This window comes from Lolium rigidum, unplaced genomic scaffold (assembly GCF_022539505.1).
Source record: "Lolium rigidum isolate FL_2022 unplaced genomic scaffold, APGP_CSIRO_Lrig_0.1 contig_65615_1, whole genome shotgun sequence".
Classification (NCBI taxonomy): domain Eukaryota; kingdom Viridiplantae; phylum Streptophyta; class Magnoliopsida; order Poales; family Poaceae; genus Lolium; species Lolium rigidum.
In genome coordinates, this window is record NW_025901270.1 from 1 (window position 1) to 15809 (window position 15809).

General features: G+C 43.7%; 2 long non-coding RNA genes across 2 annotated transcripts; both read right to left on the minus strand.

Moving 5' to 3' along the window:
• Positions 1 to 9090: 9090 nt before the first annotated feature.
• Positions 9091 to 12930, minus strand: LOC124682014. Its single transcript, XR_006996105.1, has 3 exons — positions 12108 to 12930; positions 11008 to 11207; positions 9091 to 9524 (listed from the first exon to the last, which is right to left on the minus strand). It is a non-coding gene; the product is annotated as an uncharacterized LOC124682014 (long non-coding RNA).
• Positions 12931 to 13047: 117 nt separating this feature from the next.
• LOC124682013 lies at positions 13048 to 14698 on the minus strand. The gene is made up of 3 exons (XR_006996104.1): positions 14653 to 14698; positions 14460 to 14527; positions 13048 to 14069 (listed from the first exon to the last, which is right to left on the minus strand). It is a non-coding gene; the product is annotated as an uncharacterized LOC124682013 (long non-coding RNA).
• Positions 14699 to 15809: the final 1111 nt, after the last annotated feature.

Sequence of the window (15809 nt, forward strand, 5' to 3'; positions counted from 1 at the left end):
CATGAACCCACTATCGAGCATAAATACTCCCTCTTGGAGTCACAAGTATCAACTTGGCCAGAGCCTCTACTAGCAACGGAGAGCATGCAAGAACATAAACAACACATATATGATAGATTGATAATCAACTTGACATAGTATTCAATATTCATCGGATCCCAACAAACACAACATGTAGCATTACAAATAGACGATCTCGATCATGATAGGCAGCTCACAAGATCTAAACATGATAGCACAAGAGGAGAAGACAACCATCTAGCTACTGCTATGGACCCATAGTCCAAGGATGAACTACTCACGCATCAGTCCGGAGGCGGGCATGGTGATGTAGAGCCCTCCGGTGATGATTCCCCTCTCCGGCAGGGTGCCGGAGGCGATCTCGTGAATCCCCCGAGATGGGATTGGCGGCGGCGGCGTCACAGTAACTTTTCTCGTATCGTGGCTCTCGGTAATAGGGTTTTCACGACGGAGAGAATATATAGGCGAAGGGGCAGAGTCGGGAGGCGCCCGAGGGGCCCACCCCATAGGGCGGCGCGCCCAAGGGTGGGGCCGCGCCCCCTAGGGTGTGGCCGCCTCGTCGCCCCTCTTCGTCTCCTCTTCGGACTTCTGGAAGGCTCCGTGCAAAATAAGACCGTGGGCTTTTGTTTCGTCCAATTCCGAGAATATTTCCTGTGTAGGATTTCTGAAACCAAAAACAGCAGAAAACAGGAACTGGCGCTTCGGCATCTTGTTAATAGGTTAGTGCCGGAAAATGCATCAAAATGATATAAATTGTATATAAAACATGTGAGTATTATCATATAACTAGCATGGAACATAAGAAATTATAGATACGTTTGAGACGTATCAGAGATCTTTCTACGATACACTTGTACAATACTCGCACCCTGTCTACCTACCCGTGCACCTAGTTTACACTTTTTCGCATGCATGCTGATATGTAGAGGGGGAAATGTTGAGGTGAAAATGTTTCGGATCTGAAAATATTTCACAAAATGTCATTTTTTATAACGTCTGGGTCCGAGACGCCATGGTAGATAGCAATATGGCCTGGTTTGGGCCTCATACAATTAAAGTCCTGATTTGAAATGTAAGGTGCATGACAGTGATCATTTTCTCTTTGGATAAACATGATTTTGTGTGTTGCATGACGTAGAATTAGAGAAAACCTACAGCTATAAAAGTGATCAAACGCCAGAATGCCACTCTTATCTCAACGACTGGTGGGAGGCCATGATTGCCGTGACCGATGAGAAATATAAACGCAGTAGGAGTGGCGTGATCTATATCTCCTCTCTCTTTTCCTTCAAATTGGGGCAAGAATCATGGAGGGATTGAGAGATAGAGCAAGCTTCTCTAGTTCAACAATGGAGGAGAGAGAGAGAGTGAGAGAAGCAACAGCCCAAGGAGGAAGAAGGGGGGTATTTATACCCCCAAAAATCGAGCCGTTGCAGGATATTTGGGGGTGGATAATCTGGCCTAAGTAAGGGCCGGATAATCCGGCCTTTGGGAAATTCCGGGAAAAATTCCGGCCCCATATCCAGGGTATCATCGCCAGAAAGTCCTTAGCTGATTTTCAGGGGCCGGATATTTGTGCAAATATCCGGCCCGGATTATCCGGCCTAGGCAAATATGTAAACTCCAAAACTTAAGATTGGTAGATCCGAATTGAGTGAAACCAATTTTGTTGGAAATATGGAAACTAGTGGGGGTGATTTTCTATTATATTTAGAGGTGCAACATCTCAACATGAGAAACCGAGAAAATCACCAAACTCAAAAACGCAACAAGTGATCTATGTGAAATCCGTTTTCGATGAACTAGAGCTTGTCATGAGAATAAGCACAAGCTCTAAAACATCACATGGATAAGATCCAAATAACAACCAAGAAAGATGATGCAAGGATGCAAAGGTTTGAGCTCTCTCCGAACGATGCGATCGAGTTACTCACTCGAGATCCCTCTTGATAGTACGACAACTAAATTATAAACCGGTCTCCAACTACACTATGAGACCGGTGAGAAAGAAACCCTATCAAGAGCAAACCTTAACCTTGCGCATTCCACTTGAGCTTGATGATGATGGTCTTGACCGCAACAAGATGGAACACCTTTCTTGATTGTGCTTGCTTGACGAAGTCTTGTGGATTGCTCCCCCATAATCCACCATGGGAGAGCTTCTTCTTCGGCGCATCTTCACATATCCATGATCACCATAAGGATGGCAAGAGTCAAGCAAAGGATCTCTTCGAGATGGCCCATCTTGAACTTGCACTTCATTTCTTCATGGCAAGCTTCAAACTTATGATCTCTTCGAGTTGGCTCATCTTGAACTTGCACTTCATTTCGTTGATGTCTTGAAGTTAACCTTGAGAGCTCACTTCATCTTCATCTTCAAGACATACTTGACACTTGATCTTCTTCATTTTCTTCTTATTGCAATCTTGAAGCCAACATATGGTTCAAGCATTGCCTATGAACAACTCCTACAAATATAACTCAATGCAAACATTAGTCCATAGGAATTGTCATTAATTACCAAAACCACACATGGGGGCTCCATGCACTTTCACATAGGGAAGAAGAGGAACAACAACGAGGCATCCACGTCGCGGGTGAAAAAGGAGGGAGAACCCTCGGATCAGGGTCCCACTTCTTTCCATTGTCGCCCTGGTGCTCTACCCTCGTGCCGGCAAGCCTATCGGAGGAAGATGCCTTCAACCTGGCGTTGCAGGCCACTGTGTCGCCTCCTCTGTCACCTTTGCCCTCATGGGCACCATCGGCCGCTCCACCTCCACCTCCACCTACACCACTGGCCGCACCGGCATTTGCTCCATCGGTTCCCAACTGGCCATGGGAGATCCTGGACCTCGTCGACCTGACCCAGGTGCCAAGCGACAGCGAGGAGTAGGCTAGGGTTTAGCATGCCATGGCCTTCTTATATTTTTCATGGTTTTTATTTTTCGCGCTATGTAAATTGTTTTATCAATGAAAAAATGTGGGAATAGTGAAATTCGTCGAGCCGTTGGGGGCACCCAGACGCAATTGATCAGTCGTGATTCAAAGATCAATTTCGCGTCCGTGGCTCGACGCAAACAAATGCGCGCAGTCATTTTTCATGTCCATTTACCGTTGGAGATGGCTAAGGTGCAAACGTAATAGAACATGTGATTTGGTTGTGCCAACATGCCTTGTTGGGTAGGGGTCTTTTCATTATATAGTAGGTACAAATACAAGTCCTATACGTATACATACGTATCATCTAACATCCTCCCTCAATCTCAACTAGAGAAAGATTGAGATTGCGTTTACAATGATCATACAATGGTAAAGGAAGAGACTTAGTAAAGATATCATCAACTTGATCCTTTGAAGAGATGAAACGAATCTAAGGTTGCTTCTGCGACACACGCTCACGAACAAAATGAAAATCAACTTCAATGTGCTTCGTCTGTGCATGGAAAGCTGGGTTGGATGACAAATATGTAGCACCAATATTGTCACACCATAACACTGGGGGTTGATCTTGAACAACACCAAGTTCCTTCAGTAATGACGACACCCAGACAAGTTCAGTTGTAGCATTAGCAAGGACCTTATACTCTGACTCAGTGCTTGAACTGGAGACTGTAGACTGCTTACGAGCACTCCAGGCGATCAAATTACCTCCATAAAAGATAGCATATCGTCTCGTGGATCGCCGGTCATCCATATTTCCAGCCCAGTCTGCATCGGAAAAGGCGGAAAGTAGTGTAGAGGAGGAGGACCAAAGTTGCAGGCCACAATCAACAGTGTGGCGCACATAACGTAGAATACGCTTGACTGCAGACCAATGTGGAGTATGAGGCTCATGAAGAAACTGACACACCTTGTTGACAACAAAGGACAGGTCAGGGCGAGTCACGGTGAGATACTGAAGACCGCAATGCTACGATAATGAGTAGCCTCCTCCGACGAGAGTGGATCACCATCAGATATGCAAAGACGCTCAGACGATGCCACATATCACGAGACACCTTGACGCTGCTAAGTGCTTGCTTGATGACAGGGGCCTTGATCTCGTGGAGACCTCCACTGCAACGACCTCTAAGAATGGGTGCTCTCGTGTCCCGGTCCTTTACAAAAAGATCATGAGGATGAAGTTTAATAAACACATTATTGTCATGGGAAAGTTACTAATAGACAACAAGTTACGAGTTGCATTAGAAACATGAAGGACACGATTAAGAGTGAGAGACTTAGAGGACAGAGTAGGTAGAATAGCATGATCAATATTACGCTGATCAGTGCCGCGGTAGGGCTCATGTGTGGTGAGCTTGTCCAGCTCATGCGTGATGTGGTGCGTAGCGCCGGAGTCCGCATACCATGCAGGATCGACGCTCTCGAAAGCACCATAGAGATTTGCTTCATCATTGCCAATGCCCAAGAAGTCCTGATTGAAGCACATGTCTTGTTGGGTAGAGGTGTTTTCATTATATAGTAGGTACAAATACAAGTCCTATACGTATACATACGTATCATCTAACATAAGGTCCTCAGGTAGTTCCTGAGGGCGGACGAATAGTGCCCGGGCTGTGGTGATCCGGATATTAGAATACGTGATGTGAGGCGCGGAAGCAATCAACGAGCATTAAATGATGTATTGCATGGTCGTGAAACACTGCGCATCTATACACGGAGTGAGGCTCGAGCTCGATGGTGGCGTACGCATTAACTTCATGGACCAGTTAGTGGGCCATTTCGGATGGTGTGGTCCAGGTCGGTGGAACAGGACATATATGCCCCTAGATCTTCCGTCCACGGATTCTCTTAGGCTGGTGCCAATGCACCGCCCGCCTCCCGCCCCGCCACGTCAGCTTTTCTCCCACTCTCACCCCACTCTTACCCCACTCTCACCCCACCTTGCCAATGCATGGGCTATAGTCCCCACTCTCACTTCTCTCTCCTCCACATCACCATTTGTTTTCCACATTAAGTTATTTCACTCGATTTTGTTTAGACATTCAAAATAATGCAAGAAATTATTTTATTCAACTTAAAATGTTACCGATTACATCATAAAATAGTGCCAGCTCTATTTAAATTGTTGTGCAAAAAGCCCCTCAAAATTTGGCTCAAAACACCAAAAATGCCAAAATTTGGCTCAAAACACCCTAAAATGCCAAATCCTACCAATTTTTCCTAAGTCCAGGGGGTTTTCTGCAAAACCCCCTTTGTCTTCTACCTCCCGCCCCGCCTCTCGCCCACCCCGCCATCGCTGCCGCCCCGCTCCCGCCTCCCTCCCGCCTCGCTCTCGCCGCCAACGCGGGCGGCAGCCGGGCGGGAGCGGGCGCTACCGCCGGGCGACCCAGCCACCGCCTGCCGCTCCCGTCCCGCCCGCCTCCCGCCTCTCTCCCGCCCCGCGCCGGGCGGTACAGCCCCCGCTCTCTCCCGCGTTGGCACCAGCCTTAGGGCATCTCCAGCGGGGCGACGCAAAGCAGTCGTTGCGTTCGTGCGGACCGAAAATGCACCAGCACCTTGCCCTAGCGGGGCGACGCATAGCGGAGACGCAAATCTGGCATAAATATGTTGCATGTTTGCGCCTCCACGGATGTCGTGTGGTCGCGCCGAGCGTCCGCTCGCTTCTCCCACGGGCCCGCGTGGCAGCGACCCTGTCCTGAGCCGTCGCGAATTAAGCATAACAACTGCCGGGGAGGGCAACCACGCCGATCGATGCACCAACCGTCGGAATGGTGCGCCGAACCGCCGCGGAAGTGCAACATCAGACCTCTTCGTTTTACGCGTCGTCATTAATCCCCGCTCAATAAAACCCATGCGCCTGCTCTAATTCATCTCCAAGCGCTGCCATTCATCTTCTTCTCCAACACCGGCTACCCACCATGAGCAACCTGTCGTTGCCATCGGACATCGACGGCGAGGGGAAGTCGCCGGGATGGCGGCATTGGTGGGAAAGGGCTTCCACGCCGAGCAACCCTAGCTCCACGCCGATGGAGGGCGAGGAGGAGGGGGACGCTGTTGGCCTCGACGGCCCGGAGGAGGACTCCAACGCAAGGTGGGCACGTCTGTAGGCGGTCGCCGACGCGGCCGCGGTGAGGAAGGAGACAAGAACCCGGGCGAGGGCACATGCGCGGGTGCATGCGGAGTCGGAGGCTCGTCATCTGTTAACCGACGACGAGGAAGACCCCAATGACCACTCGTTGGATGGAAACTCAACCTCGTCGGACGCGTCGACCTTCTCCCGCGATGGCGGCCAGGCGGCAACGGAGTTGCGGAGGCGGGTGAGACCGACGATGGGAGCGAAGCCACCGTAAGAGGGAGCGCGGCTAGTAGGCTGGCCGACCGCCAGGTTGAGCCGCCCTGTCAAGCGCCGGTGAGCTCCTTCGCGTCCGTGATCCTCGAGTTCATGCGCGTCGTGGAATATTACGGGAACTCGTGCACGTGCGGCCGTGCGTGTTCGCGGCAGGCCGGCGTCCCCGCGAGGGAAGCACTCCATCGACGAACCGGCCAGACAATCGACGGCGACTAAATTACATATTTGAAAATTGATTTCGAGTCCAGATTTGAAACAATCACAAAGTTTTATGATTTTCTTTGTAAAAGTGAAAATGAACCTGGCGTGAGGGACAGCTCCGACATCTTTGGCCTGACGGAGGGAGTATCATTAGTGAATAATTTTTCCCCACCCCTCCACCGAATTTTTATACTACTATAATATAGGGAGTTCCGGTGGAACAAGATGTCAAGGCATCTCCAAGGGACGTAAAAATGGTCACGCGCATTCGTTTGCGTCGCCCCGTCAATATATTTTGATCGCGTATCCATTTGTGTCTAGGTGTGTGTCTAGGTGTATTCCCATCGAGGCGATTCATTTTTTTTCAATACTATTTTTCATTCATCAAGTAAAAAGCATAATGTACTACAAACTAAAGGAGATATTAGCCCTAGGATACTTGGTTCCCGACGGCCCGGCCCCGTCGTTGCGTCCCTCCCTCCTCTGCTTCTCCGCCGCCCGTCGTACGGCCGCTAGAGCTCAATGAGCCGTCGCGTCCTCTAGCAGGTGCTGTCGCAGCGCCTTGTTCGTGCATCATCGGCCTTCTTGAGCGTTTTGAGCGTTTCGAAGGAGTCGACTAACGCCCTCTGCTTCGCCGTCCTATCCTTCGGGGTAGGCTCATTAGGATCACTAGAGGACCAATCGATGTTCGAGGAGTCGTCCTCTGTGGCGCCACCTCCCTATGGCGTTCCCTCTCGGCGTTGAATGTCGTGTGGGCCGCTCAATCCTCCTCTGCTTCACGCTCGGCATCAGACATGAACCTCGTGTGTCTGGCCGTGTCGAGGATGTTGTCCGAGCTTTCGTCCTCCTCCAACTCCTCGGAGCGCTCGACCGGGGGAGATGGAGTCGGAGGTGGAGGCACAATAGCTTGGCCGCGCTCACCGCTGCTCATGGCAAAGGCAGAGGGTTGCGTGGAGGCGGCGCTACGATGAAGGTTGTGCGGCGGCTAGGGTTTTCTGTGAGAAGAGATTAGATGTGCGCGCCCTATTTATATACGCTGGAGGCAGGCGAGCGGCACGACACGCGTGGCATCGCTATTACTTCGCTGGCAGAGGTGGGCGGCGGCCGCTCGGTAGGCGAGGCATCGCCATTAACGTGGCGCAGATTGCCGAAGTGACGCCTCGGCGCTGGCGCAACTGAGAAGACACATCGAGCCTGGGTTGCTGGCAGATGGGCCCGACGAAACGTCCGTCAGCCACGAACGGACACTTTACGCACCAGCACAGTGTTCGTAGAAGCGCATCCAAGACACATATTTGGAATAAGTTTGCGTCTCCGTGGACAGCCCGAATACTATGCGTCAGGTCGTTGGGTCTGTGTCCAAATGCATTTCCAGACCATAGGGCGCAGCGACTGTTTGGGTCGCTTCTTGGCCGTGACGCGGTTCCTATGCGACCTAGAGTCCTAGACCATGTCACGCTGATCCTGTACGACCTAGACACACACATGGCGAGCACAGGTCCAGGACCCCCGTCCCCTGCCAACGGCTCGAACAGGAACCGCGTCCGCTGCTCACTTTCGGCTTTGCATCGCCGTGTTTCTTACGCTGAAAAGTGGTTGGCGCTCATTCCAGCTTGTACTTAGCGTATGTAGTGCTGCATCGTATACAAGACATGCCTATGACGTCACTTAAAAAAGGCAACGGTCCGATGCAATGTGGATATGGAGATCACTCAAGCTCGGGCGTACTTACGAGTTTTCGATGTAGTGCTTCATCATTGCCAATGCTCAAGAAGTCCCGATTGAAGCACATGTCTTGTTGGGTAGGGGTGTTTTCATTATATAGTAGGTACAAATACAAGTCTTATACGTATACATACGTATCATCTAACATAAGGTCCTTAGTTCCTCTTCTTCTTCAAAACCCTTTGCATTGGGTCGACGCAGCAGTTCGGCAGCCGCTACCTTCTCATGCTGCGCACTTGTGGCGGTACCTGTGCATCTACAGCTCTTCTCTGCATGGCCTCTCTATCAATCAACTAGATTTAGATGTGCGCCTTGGCGCACGACCCCGTGAAGCTCATGTTTATTTCGCATAACGGTGATAAAAATAATGACCAATATGATAAATATGTTTATTAGGATACAATGCAATGGATATATGTGCATTAGAAACCACTCAATAGAGGGGCAACCATTGTATATATTGATACAGAACCTATGCGGATTGAATAGTTTTAATTCAAAATAAATTAGTTCCTAGACCGCGTGTCTTGTGTTTCCTCGGAAAGAGAATATGTGATACCATAGGATAAATCACAACATATGAATGCATTACATGCAGAAACAATCGGATACATATTACTGGAATCAGCAACCAGTACATGAAAATTGTCTTAGCACCACCTTACGATTTCGCTTTTAAAAATATGATACTACAATGACTAATCCTATATTAATTCCTTCTATAATTCTGCCTTCTAATGTACATAGCTGATATCAGAATTCCTTCTAGTGTTATTCTTCGTAATGTACATAGCTGATATCCGAATATAGTCCATGCTGGGCCTGCAAAAACAATAGCTCAATACACCTTTTTGTTCCTCTTCTCTAAACACTGAAGTTGATGCTTCACTAAATTGAACACCTTTGTTCATGCAACTTCTATGAACAGGCAAGGTCACAACAAGCACAATCCAAGCACTGTTTTAGTCATATATATACATTATCTCTTTATTGTGGAAGATCTAGCACGTTGTATTTCATCAATATCTTCCCAGTTTGCCGGACTCATTCAGGGGAGGCTACACAATAGTGCAATCTGACTTACACAGTAGCTTAGTACCTTTGATATTGTCAATAAACCTATTATAGTTCAGAGTAAGAAATTAAAATGATCATATCAGATACAAGAAAAGAGGTTAAAAAGATCGCATATCTCTAGAAAATGCATCTCGCCTAGAACAATTTCGATATTCAGAAGTAGCAGAAGACAAAGAAAATAATCCACATGAAACCAATTCAGCAGTACCTGAAGATAAAGAAAAGTAATGCACATAAAAAAATGATGTATCTGCATATTTCAGCATACATGCTCGGCATCTGAGATTCTTATGCTATGACATACAAAATTAAGTCGGTGAAAAATCAGTGTAGAAGACCTCAACATGATGCAAGACATACTGTGGTTACTGTATAAGCCCTTCTTCTAAACACTCATGGCTCCTAATTGTAGTGCATATATAATCTCCCAAGTTTCACGTTCCATTTGAAACTGCATAACCACACTAACACAAAAAATTCAGAACTAGTGAGTATAGCTCTGTTTATAGATTATGGCATAACGAGTATTACATAATCAATAGGTTAAAAATGTAAATCCAATGTAAGATTATATTATACGGCCAACCAACTACTCAATTTGGTCAGCCTCAAAAGGTGCGTACCTTTGACATCCAACACAATCATCCAAGGCAAGATTGGGTTGGATAATTCATCCATTGGCGCATGTATATCCAACAGAAACTGGTCCGTAGGATAATTCACGTATTGCATAAAGAACATGGATGATACTATCTACGAAAAGGGAAGAACAATTGCAGGCTCTTGCTATGCCTCTAGACAATGGGTGCAGCCATTATTAACCACATGGAATCAGTCACAGTGACACCTGAAACAATGGTAATTTTGACAGCAACGCAATGCTGGAATGACACAAAAACATCTGCACTACTGTAAATTGGGGTAAACTTCAGTGCTGATGCTTCTACGAAATAATAAGGCTATGTCATTTGAAGCTCAGTTATTTGTCCTCCTATTAAATTAAAAATATGTATGATTAATGTTTTACAGAAGATTAGTATTTAAAAGTATAGTATGACAAACCAGAAAACGATTGTTTTGTTAAGCTAAAAAAATCAAAGTTTGGGATATTTGGGAAAATGCAAAAGGATATATGATGTTGTACAGTGAAGTGTACACAACAGAAAAATGAAAAACAGAGACATGGATTATGTAAGGTGAAGCACAAAATCACTAAAGATAATTAAACATTAGGTAAACTGTAGTGCTGAGGATTTCAGATCCATTTGTTCTTTAGACTACATATGCTAGAGAAATAGCAAACAATTTGTATATATAACTTCATAAAGCATCTACTTAGTTAACAACGGTCCATCATATATGAAGATGAATCCAAGAAATGTCATGAAGCTCCACTAAAAAATAGGATTGAAATGACCATCTATTAAGGGTCTATTCAGCTACGTGCCTACGCCACTCAACAAAAGGTAAAAACAGGAACAACAAAATCAGATCCTTATGCGAGAACAAATACAATAGATGTTATTAGTATTTGCTTTATAAAAAGACTGTGTGTGAGTGCATGCAAAGCTAATTTTCTTTATAAAAAATATCTGCTACATGTAATATATAGATACAATAAGGAAGAACAATTCTAAAGTAGCACCCATTGTTTGAGAATGTGAACTCGGAATAAAAAAAACTGAGATCACCTTAGCCTCTCCCTTCCTTTTTTCATTGCCAAAGTTTCACCTCCTCCACTGGTCAATAGTATTATACAGATGCCAAATTGCTAATTGTTGAGACATTTTCAGACAATAGATAAAGCAACTAACCTAGATGTTAGGCCAGCTTGATGGATGTTGAAGCAGTGAAAACTATAGCACACTCCTCTATATGCTCTTGTATTGTCCTATAAAACACAAAACCATAGGTAATCGCTTATGGTAGTTGCCTATGAACTGGTGTGGGAGGTGAAACTATCCTTGTCTATGTTTCTCTATGAGTTTAGCATAGAAGTTTTTAAACGTGAGTGCAAAGATCTTGTCCAAAAGCAAAAGATACTATCCTTGTCTATGTTTCTTCATTTTAAAGGAAAGTGACAAAGTAATCTAACTGTAACGTGGGGAATCAGTTAGTCAGGCTTTCAACCCATGGAAACGGCATTGAGTTGCTATTATCATAAAAATGTTTTCTGGAAATTGTCTCTGAATGTGTCATATCTAATTTTGACATGTAGACTAAGGACTTTTTAAAGCAACATTGCAAAGTTGCAGTTTTCCTGTTCATCATACATTTGTACAGTCTTAACAAATTCTGGTCGGCAGGCTTGGCTAGATGGTTGCGGCTGAAGGGTTAAAGAGATAGATCGAAACACCCTGAGAGGTAGAACCCAATTTTTTGGGGTAGCAATTGCTTGCTCACGGTAATATAATTTTGAAGTATTTTGTGTCATATGCCCCTGTTGCATCATAGGTCTTTTCGATCATAGGTAATTTATAAAAAGAATATTCTTTGTGATTCATTTTAACAGAAAAATGCCAGGAACAAGATTGTGCAGTTTCAGAAGAACATTTTTTGGCTCAGCTTCTGGATGGTCTTTGTAAAGAATAGATTCTTCGATGTGCTTAACTGAAAATGATGTGGATAACGGCCAAAAAATAGATACATCGATCCTCGTGAGGCATCTATTAAATTTCTATATATAGAAAACCTATAAATTGCATGTCGATATTTTCATCTTGATTGGTATTTAAAATCATAGTGCATAAGCAATGTACATGACTGAACATCACAAACTTGGTCTAATTACCAGCAATATGAACAGTGAGGAATCCGTCATTCAACTGGCATGCTCCACTTTTCTGGATGTTTTTGTTAGAAGAAGCAACCAACTCTGGTACGTGTTCAACACCTTTGATGACAACTTGTATAATATTAGCAAGATTGCTTTAAGATTTCTAACCATTTTGTAGACAACCAATCAGAGTATAACTTATATATATGAAACAAAAAAAATACTCCATAAAAATCTAATAGATGGATAGATGAGATATAATTAATACAAAATATTATGCTAACACAGATTTGAACAAAGAAAATCTTCTTCATGTGATGACTTAAATATCTAGACACCTTTTAAGAAAGAGTCAACTATGTTACTACTGATGACTGTAGCCTGTCCATTACAGAAGCAACGGTAAAGACATGACCAAGAGAGGATGAACCATCTCATATAAAATGCCAGGTCTATGGCACATCAGAATGAATAACAACATATCCGATAGTTTTAAAATAGTAATGCTACAAAACTATGCACACATATAGGTAGGGAGAGTATCTGACTGCTGAGTACAGTGGAAGAACCAAACCCAAATGAGAATGAATTTAAATGCCAAAGGTCTATATTGCAATTAAAGTGTAAACTACAACACGCAATTTACAGATCACAAAATTGTTGAGAACCATAACATTTAATTGTTCTGAAAACAAACAAACAAGCATAGGCATATGTATTCTATTATTTTATTTTGTCCTAGTGTAACTGATTCTACCTTCATCAAAACCACAAGTATCCAATATTCTAGCGCAAAAAATATTGGTATCATAGACTCTCTATTAAAAAATGGATTAAAAAAGAGAAGAACTTTCAAACAAAAATTCCACGTGATATATCTAACTAAATAAAGCAATGGAAAAAATGAAGGATAGGCTGAAAATATTTTTAATTATGGTTTAACGGAAGGCTTGTCACTGACTTTTATAGCATCTTATTTTCTTCTTAAAGAAATAGCACAAAAGGAATTGATTTGGTTGTAGCTAATAAGACACCTACCTATCCAAAGCGTTCAATTCCAAAATTTAACAGCCGGTGCATGTAAAAACTCTAGTAACAAAACAGCTACCATATTACAACTGATATTGCTGATCTCAATGCATTGAGGAATGCAACCATCTAATTATTATATTCTATTTCTCCAATGAAATATATATGCCAAATAACAATCAAACATGTAATTTTGTGCATATGCCAATAGAAGGGAGAAAATAAATAAGCAATAGGTGACAACTCAGCCAGCTAATATGGTGTCGTACTTACAAAGGGAGAAACATAGTGCACTAAGGATCGCATAAAGAGCTCACCACTGATATTATTAGTATATAGCACGGGGTCATGCCACTTCCTACAGTCAAAGGAGAAACAATAGGCAAGACCTGTTTAGTGAAACCTACATGTACTCTCCACCTCATAGCTACAAAATTACATGCAGATCAGGAACCAGAATCATGTATTGCATTTTCCTTGATACATAGAGACCCTGGAATATACCTTGACCTAATGTCTTCGGTTTGCTAAAAAAAAGTTGTTCCTTTGAGCAAGAGGTTCCAATTCCGTGTGCATCAGTGCATTGTAATTTTGAGTTGACACAGGTAATAAAATAAGCAATAAGTTTTCACCAGACAGCAAATGCATAATAATGAATGATTTAGGGGAAAGTACCTATCAATCAGAATAATGCTTCATATCACAAAAAAATCCAAGCAATGACAATCAATCTTCGTTGCCTAGTCGGCATTGAAGATCTGCAAATCCACCACTCCAATCCATGGGAGGCTTGAAGACTACTTCTGTAAACTGGAGTAGGTGATAAGATTGACTCCATTACCTTTGCATATGACATGGTGGCGTGGAGTGATAACACTGCGCTGAAAGGGTCATTAGGGCTTGGTCGCCTTGCAGTCTACTGGGCGCACATGCTTCCAACTTAGTAATCTGCAGTTGCAGAACATGTACAATTGATCACATTATAGCAGCAAGCTGTTGCTCAGTACCAATCTGTACCGAAATAAAAGACTACCAAATTACACAATAAGAAAGTGGCCATTCACAAGAGCATGAACATTGCAGATACACCAATGGAAGGCTACTTCAGCCATATTTGCACCACAAGCAGTCATAGCATTCATAGAACAAATCAATTAACGGTTAGCAATATATGGAGCATGCCCTTTTAAGCATGGATTCATCGATGAGAATTATCTGGCCTTGTAAGCATGTTCAACTTATGAACTGAAAATTTGTACTCCATTTAGAAAGCATTTTACAGGAAAGCTAGATTATAGGAGCATTTAAAAGGAAGCAAAATACACAAGAAAAATGCACCTTTTTGCAGCTTCTAGCTGATCCATCTTGTGACTTGAAGAAACTTTTCATCCGATCTAAACATGGATCTGTACAAAAAGGTCAAACAAAATCAGGGCATAAGTAGATGTTGGGAAGAGTAGAGGGAGGAGAAGGGGGATAGGGCATCAATGACATCAGCTAGTCACGTTCTCGGTTGCAGGTGCTCGCAGACGTGGTCGCCGAAAGTAGCTCTGGAGACACCCGGGATCAACAGCTCAGGCAAGCGAGCCTCACGTATCTGGGAACTGCGTGATGCTGGCACGGACACAAACCAATCAACTTGTCAATTCCACTTCTTGTTGTAGGTTAAGACAATCAAAAGTGGTACTATTTTTTGAATCTTATGATGCATGGGAACTATACGAGTAAATAACTGACCTCATACAAATTTCAGCCTATCAGGTTAAACCAAAAATGCTCTGAACTATGCCTGGCTTTTCTGCAAACACAGAAGTCCGAATTTTTTTTTAGAAAATAGGAAGGGTTCATGATTACTTTCAGATGTATGCGTTGCAAAATGAGTAATGGAACGATTGGTACCAACCCATTTATAAAGAAATAAGCAGGAAGGGTAAGCACAGCTATACCTGAAGCAAGGGAAATAGATGCGCAACAAATGAGATAAGCCCACCAGGCATCACTGTCATTTTCCTTCAAAATGAATACTAATTTAGTAGGTGAGATTTCAATATAACAAAATGATACTTCAAAGGAAGAATTATAATTCTTACTTCGATAATTTTCCCAGAACAACTAAACCAAACAGATGGAGTCCTACCCAACCAGCAACCATTAACCATCACCCTCTCTGATGCATTTGCTTTACTGTAAAATAACGAGGTTGCATATGAAGACAACAGAAAGGACAAAGGACATAATTCAGATTTCAATATAGAAAATTTAGAGCTGATGCCAAATACCCCCTCTAATGCATCAAACACAATACACAGAAACTTTTTTTTATCTCTGGACTCCATTATAGTTCATTGTGTAATGTGAGACATGTGATTCCAAGAAAACTTTGCCATCCAAATATGCTAATTATACAAGTTTAGGGTGAAATAGCAACTACAGAGTAGAAGTTAATTTGAAGAATAAAGCTTCAAATGACTAAAACTGAATATCAACCTGAATTCCCATGGTTTCTCTTCCATATACAGACGGAGCCAATGAACATTGTAACCATTTTGTACAAAGATATTCTCGGCTCATACCTCCTTTTGATGAAGCAGTAAGTTGTAGCGGTGGGAATCTGTAAAGAATGTTTGGCCTGCACATAAGAATAAAAAATGCACTAATTCATCAACAAGAACACACGGATCTACCATC